Source organism: Phodopus roborovskii, unplaced genomic scaffold, assembly GCF_943737965.1.
Source record: "Phodopus roborovskii unplaced genomic scaffold, PHOROB, whole genome shotgun sequence".
Taxonomy (NCBI): domain Eukaryota; kingdom Metazoa; phylum Chordata; class Mammalia; order Rodentia; family Cricetidae; genus Phodopus; species Phodopus roborovskii.
Window position 1 is genome coordinate 1285655 of NW_026126598.1, and position 16577 is coordinate 1302231.

General features: G+C 56.1%; 1 protein-coding gene across 17 annotated transcripts in view; it reads right to left on the reverse strand.

Annotated features, from left to right (window-relative positions):
- Ncor2 (nuclear receptor corepressor 2) overlaps positions 1 to 14703 on the reverse strand; it is a 160327-nt gene extending 145624 nt beyond the window's left edge. For 13 of the 17 annotated variants that reach the window (XM_051204928.1, XM_051204924.1, XM_051204926.1 and 10 more), the window contains exon 1: positions 14523 to 14702. The gene's annotated coding sequence lies outside the window, so the exon portion shown is untranslated. Of the gene's footprint in view, positions 1 to 14225; positions 14333 to 14522 lie in introns of those variants that run through there. The other 4 variants (XM_051204934.1, XM_051204929.1, XM_051204936.1 and 1 more) reach the window with 3 other exon arrangements.
- Between the last annotated feature and the right edge of the window lie 1874 nt (positions 14704 to 16577).

Here is a 16577-nt window from a genome sequence, read left to right on the forward strand (position 1 = left end):
ACTAACCTCTCTGGGCCTCAGGACTTATTCAACGAATGGGGACATGGAAACGTAATATGCAAATAGATACAATATGGGCCTCCTCAGCTAGGCACAGGCCTCAGGCTGTCCCACAGCCTTGGTCCACAGTGGCAAGTCCTAGATGCTGGCAAGGAATGCCAGCAGGGAAGTTCCAGGCCCCTAGCAGGGCAAGCAGAGGGTGGAGGATAAAATCCTGCGCTTCCTCCGCAGGCCAGGTGGCTCATGGCCTACCCAGCTTTTATCTCAGAGGAGATAAGCTGCCTGCTCAAGTTCACGTTCACGATCAAGTGAACCCACTTAATCCCCGTAGGGATCTGTGTGGAGCGGCTCCCAGGGCCTGCGGAGAAGGGCTATTGATGCTTGATGTGCAGGGGGGACACACACCATGGGCTCCACATCCTGGGCGAGGCCACTCATGGAATCCTAAGCAGCACAGAGCCCTTCTTTAGACAGAGATACTGCCCCACCCCCCGGGGGTGGGGGGGACACAAACCCAGGCTGACTGCTCCTCATTGGACCACCTGCCTCTCTCAGAATAGCCCACACCGCTCACAGTGAAAGGCCAAGACAAAAGAGCGGGGTCAGGCGGGGAAGGCCTTTCGGAGACAGAACCTACAGAGGGGCCTGGGCACCAGCACACTCAGCTTTGAGCGGCTTCCCTGCCCTGGAAGACACAAAGAGCTGAGGGAGGAGTGTGCCCCAAGGACACTGGGCAAAGTCTGAAGGCATTTCTAGCTGTCCCAAAGGGGAGCACTAGTGGGCAGAACCAAATACTGCATGCTGGACCCGCAATGCCCACCCTAGGAATGTGAGCAGTGGCCAGCCTGAGCTAACCTAGGCTACATGAGACACTGTCTGAAAACACTAGGGACAAGGGGACGAGACAGAGAGGCCCCTTCTACCATACACCAGAGGTGCCCTCTAGAGACTGGGGCTATGCTCCGGCTGTCTCTAACTTCCCCACTTACAGGAAAACACGCCTGCCAAGGCTCAAGTCCTGCCTGGCAAAGGCGTGCCTTGGCAGAGTGGCCTCCTCGCACAGTGGCGGGCACCTTCAGGGAAGGTCCCACACCTATTTCCCTTTGTTCCCCCGTGTATGTGTGCAGAAGGTTTAGCGGCCTCTTCCCACCATGATCCAACAATCACAACACACCCTCCATGACAGGCACTACTCAGCAGATGACATCAATCCACAAGACACCGGTCTTGACACAGGTCTAATGATGTCCCCAGGACAGTTACCACAGCCGGTGGCTTCATTCTAAAATGCTTCTAGTTCCACAAACAAGCCAAGAAGGGTATCGATGTCTCATCCCAGTTTTACATATGGGGAAACTGAGGCAGTATGGGGCTATGTGGATGCTGGTGAGAGAAGATTCTGAGATGCCCAGAGTGCCCTTGGAGTCTAAGGCCAATCTTCCTGGGCATGGGAAACTCTAGGCTGGGTGGTACATAAAGCTGTCACTGTTCACCCGCTGCTGACCTACAAACTGGCAGGGCCACATGGCTCACTGTGACAGCAGGCTACAGCATGCCTCATGCAGAATGACAAGAGACCCATGAACTCTGCCACAAGGACACGATGGAGCCCGGGCCAGCAGGGAAATACACCAGCCTGAAGAAGCAGAAAGATGTGGGTGGGAAAATCCCACAACCAACCAAGGCAGCTTGGTCTCCAGTGAGGGAACCTGGTGGCAGACAGTGAGTGTCCTGTGATCTTTATTTAACCAGCACAGTTCTGTATCTCCTTGCCTCCTAGCCCAGTCAGCCCAGCCTCCAGAGCTTGCCTAGGAGGGGGGGACGGGGTGGGGAGAGGGGGTGGGAGACACGGACGGGGGACTTGCATGGAAGGATCTCCTTTCATTTAATTGCTGCTCCAGTTTCTGGCGACAGGCCCAGAGGCCTTGGGACAGGAGCCGGGCAATTTCCGCCTTTCTCTGCAGCTGGGGAATTGGCCTCTGGGCACTGCCTACAGCAGAGAACCCAGAGCACCAACCCCTTGGAGACAAGGCCATGGCTGGGGGAACGCATCCTGGAGAACTGTAGTCTGCCATGGGATAAGCTAGGGACACACTGTTCCCTGGCCATGCACTGGGGCTGGGTACACAATGGCTTTGAGGGATTAAAATACAAAGACAGAACATGGAACTACAGACCACCCCCCCCAGCCTCCCAGCCTCCCCTGCAAGATGTAGTTCTCTCCCATTGTTCCACATCCTGCTGCTTCCCAGATCCCAGGACATAATAACCACCAATGTCCTGGGTCAGGGACAGCCATCATCCCCAGCCCTGAGCAAGTGCTAGCTCGGTGTGAGCTTCCTCTTTGGTTATAACAAGTGACATGACCAGGCAACAGATAGACCCATTTCCACCCTTGGTTTGGGGGTGGAAGGAGAAAACACTGTGGGGGGGGGGGGACTGGACCACCCATAGCCAGGGGCACAGAGCAATGCTCCCCACCTTCTTCAGCCCCTCCTTTGTCATGAAGACCCTGGTGCACACATCTGCAAGACCACCCCACCCACCCAAGGCTCCAGCTGGCTCGCACCAGGTCCCACCTGCAGCTCCACTCTCCTTTGCCATTTGTTAAAAACACAGCAGCCAACCCTCCCCGTCCATCATTTGGGGACTTCTGCTAAAAGAGGTTACAAACTAAGTGCCTCAGAGCCTCAAGGGGACCCCCCCAAGGCCACACCCCACAACCCTGACCTCTTACCATCTGATCTGGGGGGCCAAGTAACTCAGCCTCTCTCCATTCCCACAGGGCACAGCGGGCATGCCCAGATCTGCCTCCTGTATGACATAGATCCATCCCCAGGAACACAGTCTGGCCTTCTATGAAAATGTGGCCCAGGGAGAGCCCCTCACTGAAGACCTCGCTCTAAGGTGACAAGAAGTAGCCATCAGTCAGTGTTCCTGAGCAACTGTTTTGGAGGTTTTGGGTTTTGTTTTTTGACCAGTCACCAAGACCCATCGGGGCACGGGAAATTGTGTCCTTCCCACACCTCTGCACAGCTGAGGCCACAACAATACTGGCACCAGACAAGCCTCTAAACTTCTGTGAGCCCTCCAGGCATCACCAGGCCAGGTGCCGGGACTCTGCAGAGCAGCAGGGTGAGGAGCGAACGGGAAACTTCCAGAAGGCCAAGTGGCTGGCAGGAATGAGGACTAGAGAGACTGGTAGCCGGGGTGGGGTCTCACAGCCACCCAAACATGGCCCTTGAACCATGAGGGAACCAGGTTCCCCACTGAAGGGACAAAGGACAGCGCTTGCCTGTGACAGGTACAGAATGACAACTACCACCCAACACTGAAGGCTGACTCAAGGCCCCATGAACCAGTCTCTTGCTTCAAAGCCCCTTCTGTCACCTTCTGGCCAGAAAGCCAGGGAGGCACTGTCCACGGGTCAGAGAGGGTATGCAAGTAGTAGCTGCAACACAGCAAAGGAGACAAGGCTCTGGTGCCAAGGCCCTCCCCCCCACCTCCTTGTCATTCCCCAGATCAACAATGCCCCCCACCCATGCCAGCTCCTCTCTCCTGGCCACACACATCTCAGTGTCTCCCAAATACCCAGAAGCACTCTTTCCAGCACCCACGGGGCCCAGCTGCCCAGCCAAGGGAATCAAAGCACAGAGAAGGCAGCACAAGCATGAAGGTCACACAGCACAGCTGCAGTGCAGTCCCTGCCTTGGTGTCCCCACAGAGCTGTGACAAGGACAGGAACAAAACCCAGGTGCCAGGGGACACACCGGGGGACTGCAGCTTCCTGTCAGTGCTATGGCTGCTATTTATAACTGACAAGGAGAAGCCAAGAGAGAAGGGTCAGCCTCCCACACTGCAGAGGCAGCCCTGAGAAAACAGGCTGCAGTGACCAGAGAGGCACATGAGGCCAGGGGACTGACGACCGTCCCTAGCCAGTCAAATGGAAGGACCCCTAGGATAGACTAGGTTCTGCCAGGCCACCTGCCACCCAGGAAGGGGCACAACGGTAACACTACTCTGCACCTCAGTTTCCCTGTCTGAAAAATGGGGAACTGGGCACCCCAGTGACCAAGGCTTAGAAGGCCAGCCTCGGACAGGCACTGTTCTGACATCCCCAACCAGCTCTGACACCAGAGCAGAGTGAGGCCTCTAGCGTAGGACACCCACAGATGTCACACCAGTGTGCACCCCTGTTCCCAAGAGCCAGGCAGGCACAGGCCAGTGGATACAAAGACAACGCCCACCTACACACATGCCATGCTGCTAAAGGCAGTCCCTGCTGTGTGGTGGGGTGCAACCCTGTAATCCCAGAACTTGGGAGGCAGAGGCAGGTGGATCTCTGAGTTCAAGGCCAGCCTGGTCTGCAGAGTGAGTTCCAGGCCAGCCAAAGCTACACAGAGAAATTCTGTCTTGAGGGGGGAAAAAAAAAAAAGATAGTCACCCATTTTACAGATTCAGACACTGAGAGTGGTCGGCACCTAGGCCTGCTCCACACCAATCCATAGCAGTCACAGTCTTGGAGAAAGAGTGCACTGGACCCCAGCACTAAAATCCAGACAAAATCATCAGACATAAGGACAGTAGTAGCCTCGGACCCCTGGCAGCCCTGGGGGAGGTGCCCTGCACCCACCATGTACTCACCATTCTAAACTTGGAATGGAACGGGGATGACAGGCAGCATCAAGAGACAGGCAAAGCCATGCAATAGAGGACTGCACACAGAACTAAAGGAGGAGGGCTCAGCCAGGCAAGGGTGTACCGTACTGACAAATCAGGAAAGAGCCCTCGGGACAGACAATGTGGGAGTGGAGCTGACCCAAAGGGGAGCACCTCGGGGGGAGCACCTCGGGGGGAGCACCTCGGGGGGAGCACCTCGGGGGGAGCACCTCGGGGGAGCACCTCGGGGGGAGCACCTCAGGCAGAGAACTGCAAAGGCCCTGGGGTGGAGGCACACATAAGGAGAAACAGCTGAGGCCACCATGGCAAGCACAGAGGGAGTAAGGGGCAGGGGCAGTGAACAGCTGTGGGGGCCTTACCAGCCACTGTGAGGCCCGGCTCTGCCACTGAGCCAGCTGGGTCAATCTGACTTGGTTTTGTTTGGGGAGGGGTGTATACACCTGCTTGGGGAGGTCAGAGGACATCTCAAATGCTGGTGGCTCAGGTCCTATCTACCTTGGTTTTTTTGAGACAGGGTCTCACACTATGGTACAGGGCTTTCCAATTACACCAGGTTGGCTGGCTGGCAAGTCCCAGGGATCCTGTCTCCACCTTCCAAGTCCTGGCATTAGAGCAATGGTTCTCAACCTTCCTAGTGCTGAGACCCTTCAATACAGTTCTTCATGTTGAGCCGACCCCCAACCATAAAATGACTTTCATTTGCAACTGCTTTGAGTCATAATGTATACAGGGTATCAGATACGCAGTCCCTGTGAAAGGATGGTACATGGGGTTGTGACCCACGGGCTGAGAAACACATGATCAGAGGCTCCCATGTCTGTGTCAACTTTACACAGGTTCTGGGGGCTGAACCTTGTTTGCAGGGCAAGCTCAGTACTGACAAAGCCGTCTCCCCAGCCTGAGTTACTGTTTTTCTGTCTTTGGGTGTGTGTTCATCTATGGGGGGGGGGCCCATCGGCCACACCCAGCATGCATGTAGAAGCCTAATAAGTCAATTCTGTCCTTCCACATTTGCATGAGTCCCAGGAATCAAACTCAGGTCACCAGGCTTATGACACCAAGCCCCTGAACTTGCTGAGCCACCTTAGCAGCCATGTTGGTTTTTCTCACTATGCAACCCAGACTGGCCTTGCATTTGTCATCCTTCTGCCTCAGCTTTCCAGTGCAGATCCCCAGCATGCACTACCACACCCAGCTTGACTGGGGTTGTAAAGGCACCTTATGGTGTGGATGGCTGGGCTGAGAAGCAATCCACTTCCCAAAGTAACTATGGAGAAGAACAGCCCTCAGGTGCTTACAATTCTTTGTCAAGAACAGGGCTGGGCTTCTGGGAATCCCATGAAAACTCATCTTTAACCTCCTATGTTCCCAGGAGCTTGCAGTCTTTAGCAGTCCTGCCTCTGCCTCTGTCCCATCTTCTGCCAAATGTCTGCACGTCAGCCCCTCTGATAAGGACACCATGTTGCATTCAGGAAGTCCCCACTGCGGTGTCAGTGTGACTTCACCTAAATACTGATGTCCACGGTGACTCTTGCCACTGAAGATCACATCCTAGCGTTCTCCGAAGGAGAACTTGAGTAGGGGGGAGACATTGGTCACCCCAGGCCAGAGCCTGGGGTGGGGACAGGAAGCCAGCAAAGGTGGGCCAGGCAGATTGAGGCCATAGCCTCAGCCTACCAAGTTTCAGTAGGGACCACACCAGGAGCCACTATGTTTACAGTGCCGCTCAGCTGGCCTAGGGCAAACCCCAAGGACCTGAGGGTCTCCCAGAATAACACCCCTCCAACCTCATAGCCAACTTAATACTCCCACAGCAGGCTGGCCTCATTAGCACAATGAGCTGTCCAGGGTCAAGCACAGAGTGACTCCGTAGGGCAATGCAGAGGATAGCATGAAGACAGACAGGCCTGGCCTAACACTTAGGACTTAAGCTCCCAATAAAGGACTTCCACACACAAGACCACAAAGAAGACTCCAGCCCTGCCCCCCACCCTCCAGCACTGAAGGCAGGATCTCCCCACAAGGACAGGCAGCATGAGTCTAGACCTCTAAGGCAGTAAGTGGGACAGATATTCAGGAGGTAGAGGACACCTGTGGAGTCACCCCGTGTCCCTCCAGTTGCCTCAAGAAATGCTCTGGGCTAGATGTCAGCAGGCTTCAGGATTAAGGGAGGGTCTCAGGGAAGGTCCCACACTAAGAGCAGAAGCCCAGACTAAAGAAAGGGGGTCCCTGGCTCCCTCCTAATCTTAGTCAACTCAAATCCAAGGAGGGTGAGACCCTGCTGAAGACTGGCTCATGAGCTTGCAGCTGGGTCAGGTCTGTGGGGTGAGAGCTCCCAGACTTCTTTTGCCCCTTCGTGCCCTGCAAGGTCCCCACTCTAAGTCCACATCTCCACACCAGCCTGTCCAGACCTGGGCTTGAGCAGACTCATGGGTCCAAAGCACACGCGTCATAGAAAACCAAGTGCACCCGAAGATGGAGGGGGACAGCCCAGCCACCAGCCACAGGACAACTAGCCTGAGGGGCCGGGGATGGGTGAGGGGGGGACAAAGACTGACCCTAAGGCCACCTGCACACTAGAGACTAACATGGGGGGGGCCACCTGCCACGGAGCAATTAACCCTGGAGGCCACCCAAACCAGGAAAGACTGACCCAGAGCACCTGGATGCTGCATTCCCCTGCACAGCCAGCTCCACACCAGGCCCAGCCCTAACTCCAGCTGCAGCCACCCCTGGGGCTCTCAAGCAGTGCTGCACAGGTGCTTCAGAGGAAACAGGCATCCAAAAGCATCTGGGGCAGTACCCCCAGGGCCCTGGGCACCAACAGGTAACATCCCACCCCAGGGCACATTTTCCCTCAGGCTCTAGGAGACACTAAAATCACTTTGTCAATCCCAAGGTAGATAGAGGCCAGAAGGTGCTTGCTCTGAGTTTACCTTGCTAAGCCACACCCCAGTCAGACTCAGTTTCCCCCAGGGAACATTGGTGGGAAAACACCCTCCCCCTCACCCCCACTACACTCAGGGGGCATGTTTTTATAAAGATACCCCACACGGCACCTTCCTCCTGGACCTCAGCACTAAGGCATTTCTTAGGAATCCCCACGATAAGATAAAAATCAATGCTAGAAGCCAAGACAAAGGAATCTGGACCCAGAGTGATACAGATGAAAAAACCCAAACAGACCCATGCAAGGCAGGCTCAAGCTGCTGTGGACTCCCAAGCCACCAAAGCCAAGAGGAAGCAGGGCAGGTTAAAAACTGGTGAGGCTTCTGAAAACAGCATCAAGTCACCCAGAAACTACTCAGCACTCTATCTACCCAGGGATTTAAGTATTTCAGCCAGGGTATAAGGTACAAATGGATTATGCACAAAGTCAGCAACCTCCTCCCACTGAATACAACAGTCAGGTACACCCACCAGCCCAAGCTTGACTGGGCCAGGGCCCAAGCAGGAGTCTGGGGAATACTCCACATGGCCTCCAGATGCCCTGTCCAGGTCCCCATCCTCAACTGCAAAATACCTGATTAGGCTACAAAGAGGGAAAGAACATGATAGCATTGTCTTTAAGAACTCCCCATCATGCTCAGTTCCAGCTGTGCAGACCAGACTTTCAGAGCTGGAATCCAATAAATATTTATGGACCCCAAAAGTTATATTTCATAGAATCCTAAGAAGAGAGAGAGAAGGAGGGAGGGAGGGAATTGGGTAAGAGAGAAAGAGAGAGAGAGAGAGAGAGAGAGAATGCAGGCCATGCACAGCGATGCATGCCTTTAATCCCAGAGCTCAGGAGGCAGAGGCAGGAAGACCTCTGAGTTCAAGGTCAGCATGGTCTACATAGTGTGTCTCTCTTTCGTGTGTATCTCCTCTCTCCCTCTCCCCCTCTCTCGGCCTGCTGCCTGAGAATCAGGATATAAAACTCTCATCTACTGCTCCAGTCCCATTCCTGTCTGCTTCCCACCACGACGATTGGGAACTAAACTTTGGAAACTGTAAACCAGTCTCCAATTAACTGCTTTCTTTCATGAGAGCTGCCTTGGTCAGAAACAGAACACCAACTAAGACAGACCATGTCCTCCACGCAGAGAAAAAAAAAGGGGGGGGGGTGTCCACGGCACATTACTTCATAGCAAAGAAAATAAGGAGGCAAGGAGGCAGGTCCTCCCAGAAGACCAGAAGAATACAAGCATACTAGGGTCCCAGCTGGGTCAGCAACCACTGTGTCGCCGTGTGCAACCCAGTGCATAAAGGCAGAGCCACCTAAACATGGTTCATTCCAACTGCCCGCTGAGCCTGGAAAAAGGGAATCAGGGGGATGTTGGGACCTTGGCTTGGCAGAGCTGCCAGACTCAGTGTGGTCCGAGGCTGCGCAGAGCCACCACCTCCTCCAGGAAGAATTCCAGGCTCTCCAGCCACACTTCCCACAGGCCTGGGGCTCCCTGTCCCACGGGCTTCTTGCTTCTCTTATCATTAATGATTAAGTTCAAGCAGAGTCTATCTTCTCAGCTATGCTGGTGGCTGAGGCAGGAGGACTCCAAGTTCAAGACCAGCCTGGGCAACTTTGTGACAGCCTGTTTCATAAATAGAAAGGTAAAAAGAGAAGCAGGGTATGGCACAGATGATAGAGAACGTACCTAGCATGCACAAAGATCTGGGTTCAATCCCTGAGGACTATAAACAGGTCTTTACATTATGATTCATAACAGTAGCAAAATTACAGTCATGAAGTAACAGCAAAAATAATTTTATGGTTGAGGTCACCACAACATGACAAACTGTATTAAAGGGTCGAAACTTTAGGAAGGTTGAGAACCACTGCTCTAGGACATTCCCATCATTACTAACTTTCCAACACCAGAGACTGGTGGGAAAAGGAGGCCATGACTCAGGCACCAAGCTAGGATAGAGCAAAAAGCTGAGAGCCGGGGGCATCAACCCATGCATAGGACAGGCAGACCTCCAGGACAACATGGAGCACAGGAAGCCTGCTAACAGGGGGTGGGGAATGAGATACTTGGTGCCAACCTTGCTCCTACACCCAGCTCCACCCCAGTGGCCACTGTGGACAGCCAGACAGTCACCAAAGCTATTTAAGTGAACTAAAATTAAATAAAGCCTCCTGCTCAGTAGCTGGGTGCTCTGGGCATAATGGGAGACTGAACAGAGCAACACACAGGAAATCATGGAATGATCTTTCCAAAACACCCCTAAAGCAATCCAACTGTCAGGGTGGCAGAGGGAGGGGAAACTCCCATAAATACCAGAGGGCACCCACCTTCATCTCTGCAGCCCTCTCCCATCCTCCAAGCTGCTATTGATCCCCAAGCAGGTGGGAGGGGAAGCCTCAGCTCCCAGAGAAGAGAAAAGCGGCTGAGCCAAGAGTCACCAACCAGGGAGAGGGGAGGAGTCCTGAGTCTGGGGGGGGGGGGGGTCAGGGGAAGACACTAGGCCAGACAGACAGACACAAGAGGAACATGCCCAGCAGCCCTTCAGGGAGGGAGGATTCCAGACTTGCCTAGCACAGAGGAGGCCTGGGTTCAACCCCAGTACTACAAAAAAAATAAATAACAAATATTTGCAAGGGAAAAAAAAATGGCGAAATGCACCCTGTTCAACCAAACAGCAAGTAGAAAGGACATGAGTCCCCATGACAATTACGTCTTTGCTCTCCCATAGGGAAGCTACATACAATGACAGCACATCTGAAGCCACGTGTGTACTTGGACTTGTGTGACCCTCACGATATTAAGCAGTGGTAGCGTCTCTGGATGGTGGTAGACCCATCTTACAGATGAACAAACTAAGATTAAGTAACGGATGCTGCCATGTTCAGCACCAAACCTCAGCCTCTGAAATTCCCGCTAGTTCCCACTGGAGGAGGGCAGGGTTCCAACTTGACAGATGAGACCTGCAAGTCCTATAGGCACTAGCCTGGGCACAGTGTTGGTGAGCCAGAAAAGACAATTTGGGAGTTTTACAATCCTAAACCAACCACCGACTTAGTCAAAGCTAATCAGGCAGCCATGCTTCCATGATCCTTCAGGCACCTATGCACCAGAAGCTCATGACCAGCGGGGGGCCCAAGGACAGGACAGTATGGAGGCCCCGCACTGTGCTCTACCATAGGGAAGTGATTTCACTCAGCACCACCACTGGCACACAGTCCCCCTGTGACCTTCGGTCAACTGTACCCTCTGACCTGTGGCACTCCCAGGAGCAGGACTTCTACAAGCTACAAGCACAGGGATGTCCCCAACCAGATTCCCCAGGGGAGACACGGGAGCTAAGCAGCCCAGGCTACAGGGCTCGTCGATTGCAGCTTTCTGCCCTGTTAGACACCATGCTAAATAATTCAAACCCCTGTTTTCATTTCAAAATAAACACAGCACTGACGCCAAGGCAGATGCCAAAAATTTGCATGAATGTTTGAGATAAAATGAGACTTCAAAGAAATGCCAGGCTGCGGCTGGCACCACCCCCTCCCCGAACCCTGGGAGAATGAGTTCCCAGTCTCCAGGCTGCCCTCCTCCCACAGCCCTGCAAAAGATCAGCAGGTGCCACTTTATGAGAAAGGTCGGTTCCTGCTCCCATCAGCCCTGCAGCTGGGAAAGGCCAAGGCTGTGCGGCATGACCCATGAACAACTCAGGTGTCAGCCCCAGCTTCCAAGGCCAGTCACCAAACCTCTCTGGGCATCTGTGACACCATCTTTAAAATAGGACACTCACGTCCCCATAGCCCACCTCAGAATGTTCCAGAAGACTCATGCACACACAAAAGACACTTTCTAAATGCTGGAAGCTGGAATGCACACAGTAAGCGCTTGCTGGATGTCACCATTTTGCTACTGCAGTGCAGATCTGCCAGCTCAGAAAACAAAATTCACCTGGCACTCTGTAAATTGGATTTCCGGTCAGCCTCCTCCTGGGAGGCTCACCCGATCCTCCCCCAGCTTCTTTTCCTCCCCAGGGAGGTGGGTCTTCTGAGCACAGCCTGGCTTTGTGTAGCCCTACCCTCCCCAGACTGCTGCCTCAGCTCACAGACATAAACACACACACCCCTATCCTCTGGGCACCTTAACCAAGCTGACACCCTTGAAGGGAACTTTCCCCAAAGTAACACCTGGGAAGGACGCTATATGGTATTGGAGACATGAACAGAAAACAGAGCAGGGAAAAACACATGGGGGGCGGGGAGACATCCAGCTCCAGCCCCTAGTGATGATAGCACATGGGATGCAGCAGCTGGATCAATATCGGGGCAAACTGGGTAATGAGAAGGTGGCCCCCAGTCTTAAGGTCAGCACCAGGATCCCCATCAGCAGCTTTGGGTGGGACCCAGCTAGAAACAACCAGTTCATTTCCAGCCCGGGCTCCAGAGTCCCTGTGGAGAAGGGGATGTGGAGTGGCAAGCACCTGCTGGCCCAGAACAATCCCAGATCCAGTAGTGTTGCAGCTCAGTTCCTGTTTGCAGAGCTAGGAACCATTGGGAGGAGGCAGGAGTATTCATTGGGAGAAAAGAAGGGATTAAGCCATGAGCCCTCTCTATGTGGGGGAGGGGCACAGCCCCAGGCGGGGTCTCCATCCCTCAACAGGGCCTGACAGCCACATTACCACGGACATGGGTTTATCAATAGTATTGATTCCCGGGCAAGCGTAAATAGCTCCGTGGGAAGGGGCCAGGTCTGGACACTCACTGCCACCCCCACGCCTGGACCTCAACACCGCAGGCTCCCCTGGCACCCCAAGGCAACAGCAGTCAATTTCCAAACATGGCAGGAGTACAGGGAAGCTAGGCACAACCCAAAAAGCCCTCACTACCCCCTCCACCGCTCTGCAGCTCAGCTAGCTGCCAACTCAAGTGTTTGCTTGTGTTCAATGGGCTGAGGCCTGGCCCTTCTCCTGGGGGCCTCCTCATTCATACGCCACCACCCCCCAGCTTCCAGAGGTGGGGCAGACACTCCCCATGGGATTCACCAATCCAACTACAGAGTAAGGATGAGAATCCGGAAATACAGTAGTCATAGTAACCTATCCAAGGACCCTCTCTCTACACAGATTCGGTTCACGGAAGCACCCCAGACCTAGGAACTGTTTTTCCCTCACTCTGCGGAAGAGAACACGGGAAGCACAGACAGGTGAAGTCATCTGCCCCCATAATAGTCAAGCACTGCCAAGATTCTAAACCAGGGACCCAGCTGCAGAACCAGCAAAAACACTAAGGCCTCAGGCCACCTCAGGCTCGCCTCTGCCTCCCTGACTATTCTGCCCCCTCCTCAACAATTAAAAAAAAAAAAAAAGGCCACCCACGAAGTCCCCAGTAGTGGCCTGAGATGCCACCCCACACACGCGCCTGGCCTCAGAGCCCCTTTCATCAAAGCAGCCGCAGGGCCCAGAGCTGGATTCAAAAGGGCAAAGTCAAGGCCACCCTCAACAGTGCTCATAGAGCCCCCCAGGGATCCTCTGCCTCCCACTCCTACCTCCCCCCTCACACATCCCTCCACCAAATATGCAAAGAGGGAAAAAAATCGTAATCGTAATAAAACCAGTTCTCACCAACAGGGGGGGAGGAGAAGGGGAGGAAGGGAGGAGGCTGAGACTGAACGGATCCGCCCCCGCTGCCTGCACCAGACTCTCGGGGAGGGCGCGCGCACGCCAGCGGGTGGACCTGGCTGCGCGAATAAAGCTACAATGTAAAGATTATGCAGCCGCCGCTGCTTGGCGCCCCCAGCTCCCAGGGCCCTGGGGACCGCCCGTCTGGACGCCAGCCCCGCTCTCCTCCCGCAAGGTCGGGAGGGGAAGCCGAATCCCACACGCGTCCGGGGGCCCTGGGGCTCCGGGCTGCCCCGCTAGGCTCGGATCTGCAACTTCCCAAACTAGTGGCATCCGAAGTATGGGCACCGTCAAGGGGAGGGAACAGGAGGCGGTGCCGCATCACCGGAGGGGGGGGGCGCGGCCGCCCACAGAATCCTCCGCTGCCCAGGATGCGCCATCCCGGAGGGTACCAGATCCTGGCCTTCGTCACCCCACAGACCCAGGGGCATGCCCCCAGGAGCGGCCCCAAGTCTTCAGGCTGCGCCACCCACCCCTGAGAATCCGGGTCCTCAGACTGCACCACAACAGAGGGTTCACGGGTCCTGGCCTGCTCCATACCAAAAGGTCCATCAGTCAGTCCTCAGGCTGCACCACTCTGCAGGGTCCCTGGGGCCTGGCCTTCGACATACGGAGGGTACCGGGGTCCTGGCCTAAGTCGCCCGCAGAGTCCCCAGGTCCTGACCTGAACCACCCGGGAAGGTCCCCAGGTCCTGGCCTGCACCTCCCAGCAGGGTCTCCGGGTCTTAGCCTATGCCACCTCAGAAGGTCCACAGGTCCTGGCTTGTACCACCCCAAAAGAGTCCCGGGGTCCCGGCCTGCTTCACCCCAGTGGGTCCCGGGTCCCGGCCTGCACCTCCCTGCAGTGTTCCCCAGTACTCAGGCTGCACCACCCTACAGGATCCCCAGTTCCTCAGGCTGTGCCACCCCGGAGGTACCCGGGTCGCAGTCTGTACCGCCGGGAGGGTCCCCGGTTCTTGGCCTGTTCCATCCCACAGGGTCCCCGGTTCTCGGCCTGCTCCATTCGGCAGGGTCCCCGAGTCCCGGCCTGCTCCATCCTCCAGGGTCCCGGGTGCCCGGGTCGCGGCCTGCACCGCCCTGCAAGGTCCCGGGAGTTCCCGAAGTTCCCGCGCCCCCGCGCGCGCCCCGCCGCGCCGCCTGTCCCCTCGAGGGCGCCAACTCCGCCGCGTGCGCCGCCCCGGCCCGGAAGCCACCCGCTCCCCGCCGCCCTCCGCGCACTCGGCCCGACTCACCTCGCCGGCGGCGGCACCGGGCGCTGGCGCCGGGCGGCGGCGCCAATCGGGCTCGAGGACGCGGCGGGCCCGGGCTGGGAGCCTGCGGTCTCCGCCCGCCGCGCTACAACGCGGGGCCCGGGCGCGCGAGCCGCTGCGGGGCGCGCATGGCGGGCGCGGGCGGCTGGCGCGGGGACGGGGATGCGGCCCGGCCTGCGCTGCCCGCGGCTCCGCTCCTGGCGGCGAGGGGGCGGGGCGAAGGGCGGGGACTCGTGGAGGCCCGCCCCAGTCGCCTTAAAGGGCCCGCGTGCACGCCTTCCAGGCCTGCGCACCCCACCACCGAGCACGCACTGCGGGCTGCGTTTCTGGCGTTTCTGGCTGGAGGAAGGCGGAGCAAGCGCTCCCTGCCCCCTCCCCCTGCTCCGCGAACCCCAGAGACTTCACGGGAATCGCGTTTCAGCTATTAAATTATAACTCAGGAGTGTCCAGGGGATGCGGAGATGACGCCCCGGGGAGGGCCACCCACGGAGCCCTCAGAGATGCGTGCAGATGCTCAGCATCTAGCTGGGCCTCGCCAGGGCCAGGGAACGCTCCGGGGACCACAGCCAGTGGCGAACAGGTTCAGTGCCTCGTGTTTCAGATCCTAGAGAGGCCCACTCAAGATCACAGCACACGGGGCTCGGTGCGGTGCCCTGTTACCGGGGCTCCATAACGTCCTAGAGTCAACACCCATAGCAAATTTCCCAGGACACGTGCGTAGGCTGCGCTCTAAGCCAATGGCCCACCCTTAGACACACATCCTCTTAGCCCCAGTCGGAGCTTGTCCACTAGCTGCAGGGGCGCACTCAGCCTTAGATCTTAACAGCAGCCAAGCAAGGGAGCCCAACCCTGCAGCCGCCTCCTCCCTCCTCTTCTGCTTTCCCTAGACGCGTTGGAGAGTTTGAATTTTTTTTTTTTTTTTCAATTTAACTTTCCTTTTTTGGAGTGAAGTCTCAGCAGATTCGGTTCTGCCAACAAGAGAGCCTCTAAGGAGCAGGGGAATGGCTGCGGCTGGAATGCAGTTGCCAGGGCAGGGGCCTCTTCCTCAGGGGTGCTGGGGTTCCTGCACCCATTCAGTGGGTTCCCTCTCCACCCCTGAGCTTTGAATAGGGACTGGGGGGGGGAGGCAGATGGTAGAGGGGGAACCGAGTCTAAGAGTGGAAAAAAAGGAAGTGTACCAGTGGGCGGGTGCCCTTTGGAACAGGAGTCATAGGTCACGGGCACACGCCCATCTCGTTTCACCCACTCTGTGTCTGCCCAACTGGCAGTGAAAAAGCTCAAAACCAGACCTGCAGAAGGCCAACTGGACCTGCCTGGGGGAGGGAGGAGACAAGGCTAGCCCTCCTTCTCCAGCTTTCCTACTGGTTTCCTGGAGTCATCTAAAGAACCCCTTCATTTGCATCCATTCAGATTTTTTCTTAGGGAGAAAAAGTTGGGGTATCTTCCTACTCCCACCCCCCACCCCCCCACCCCGCCTTTGCCAACCTCAGGCACTGGAGGCCTGGTATGCTGTCAAGGAGAGGAGCCCTGGAGCAGCTCGCTTCACCCCATAATTCTCTGTAAGGCAAAGCCACGGGGGCACTGCCCCCAAGAGGACTAGTGGCTTCTTTCCACAGTGTCCTGCTATAAACTCTGGAGCCCTGTCCTCCTGAGCCACAGGGAAGGACAGACACTCACTTTCCACAAAGCCCTGGCTGAGTCTAATGTTAATTCCCTGTGGCCTAGTAGTAGACCCAGGCCTAAGAGATAAAACTGCCCTGCCCAAATCCCCCAGCCACAAATTCCTAATGGGCGCTCCCGCGTGGGCTCTAGAGAGACTTGGTGGCAGCAAGAGGCCCCAGCCGAGCTGGACCCACCCCATCCCTACACACTGGCACCCTCACAGCTACTTCCCTCCTCACACTGCACCCTGTTAGCTACTGGGCTCTTGGGGGCGGGAGGAGGGACAGCCTTGCAGATCTAAGGCAGCTAGCTTCAAGCAACTGCTGAAGAGCCTGAATTCCAGAAGTGGCTCAAGGATATTGTGCTATGTATCCA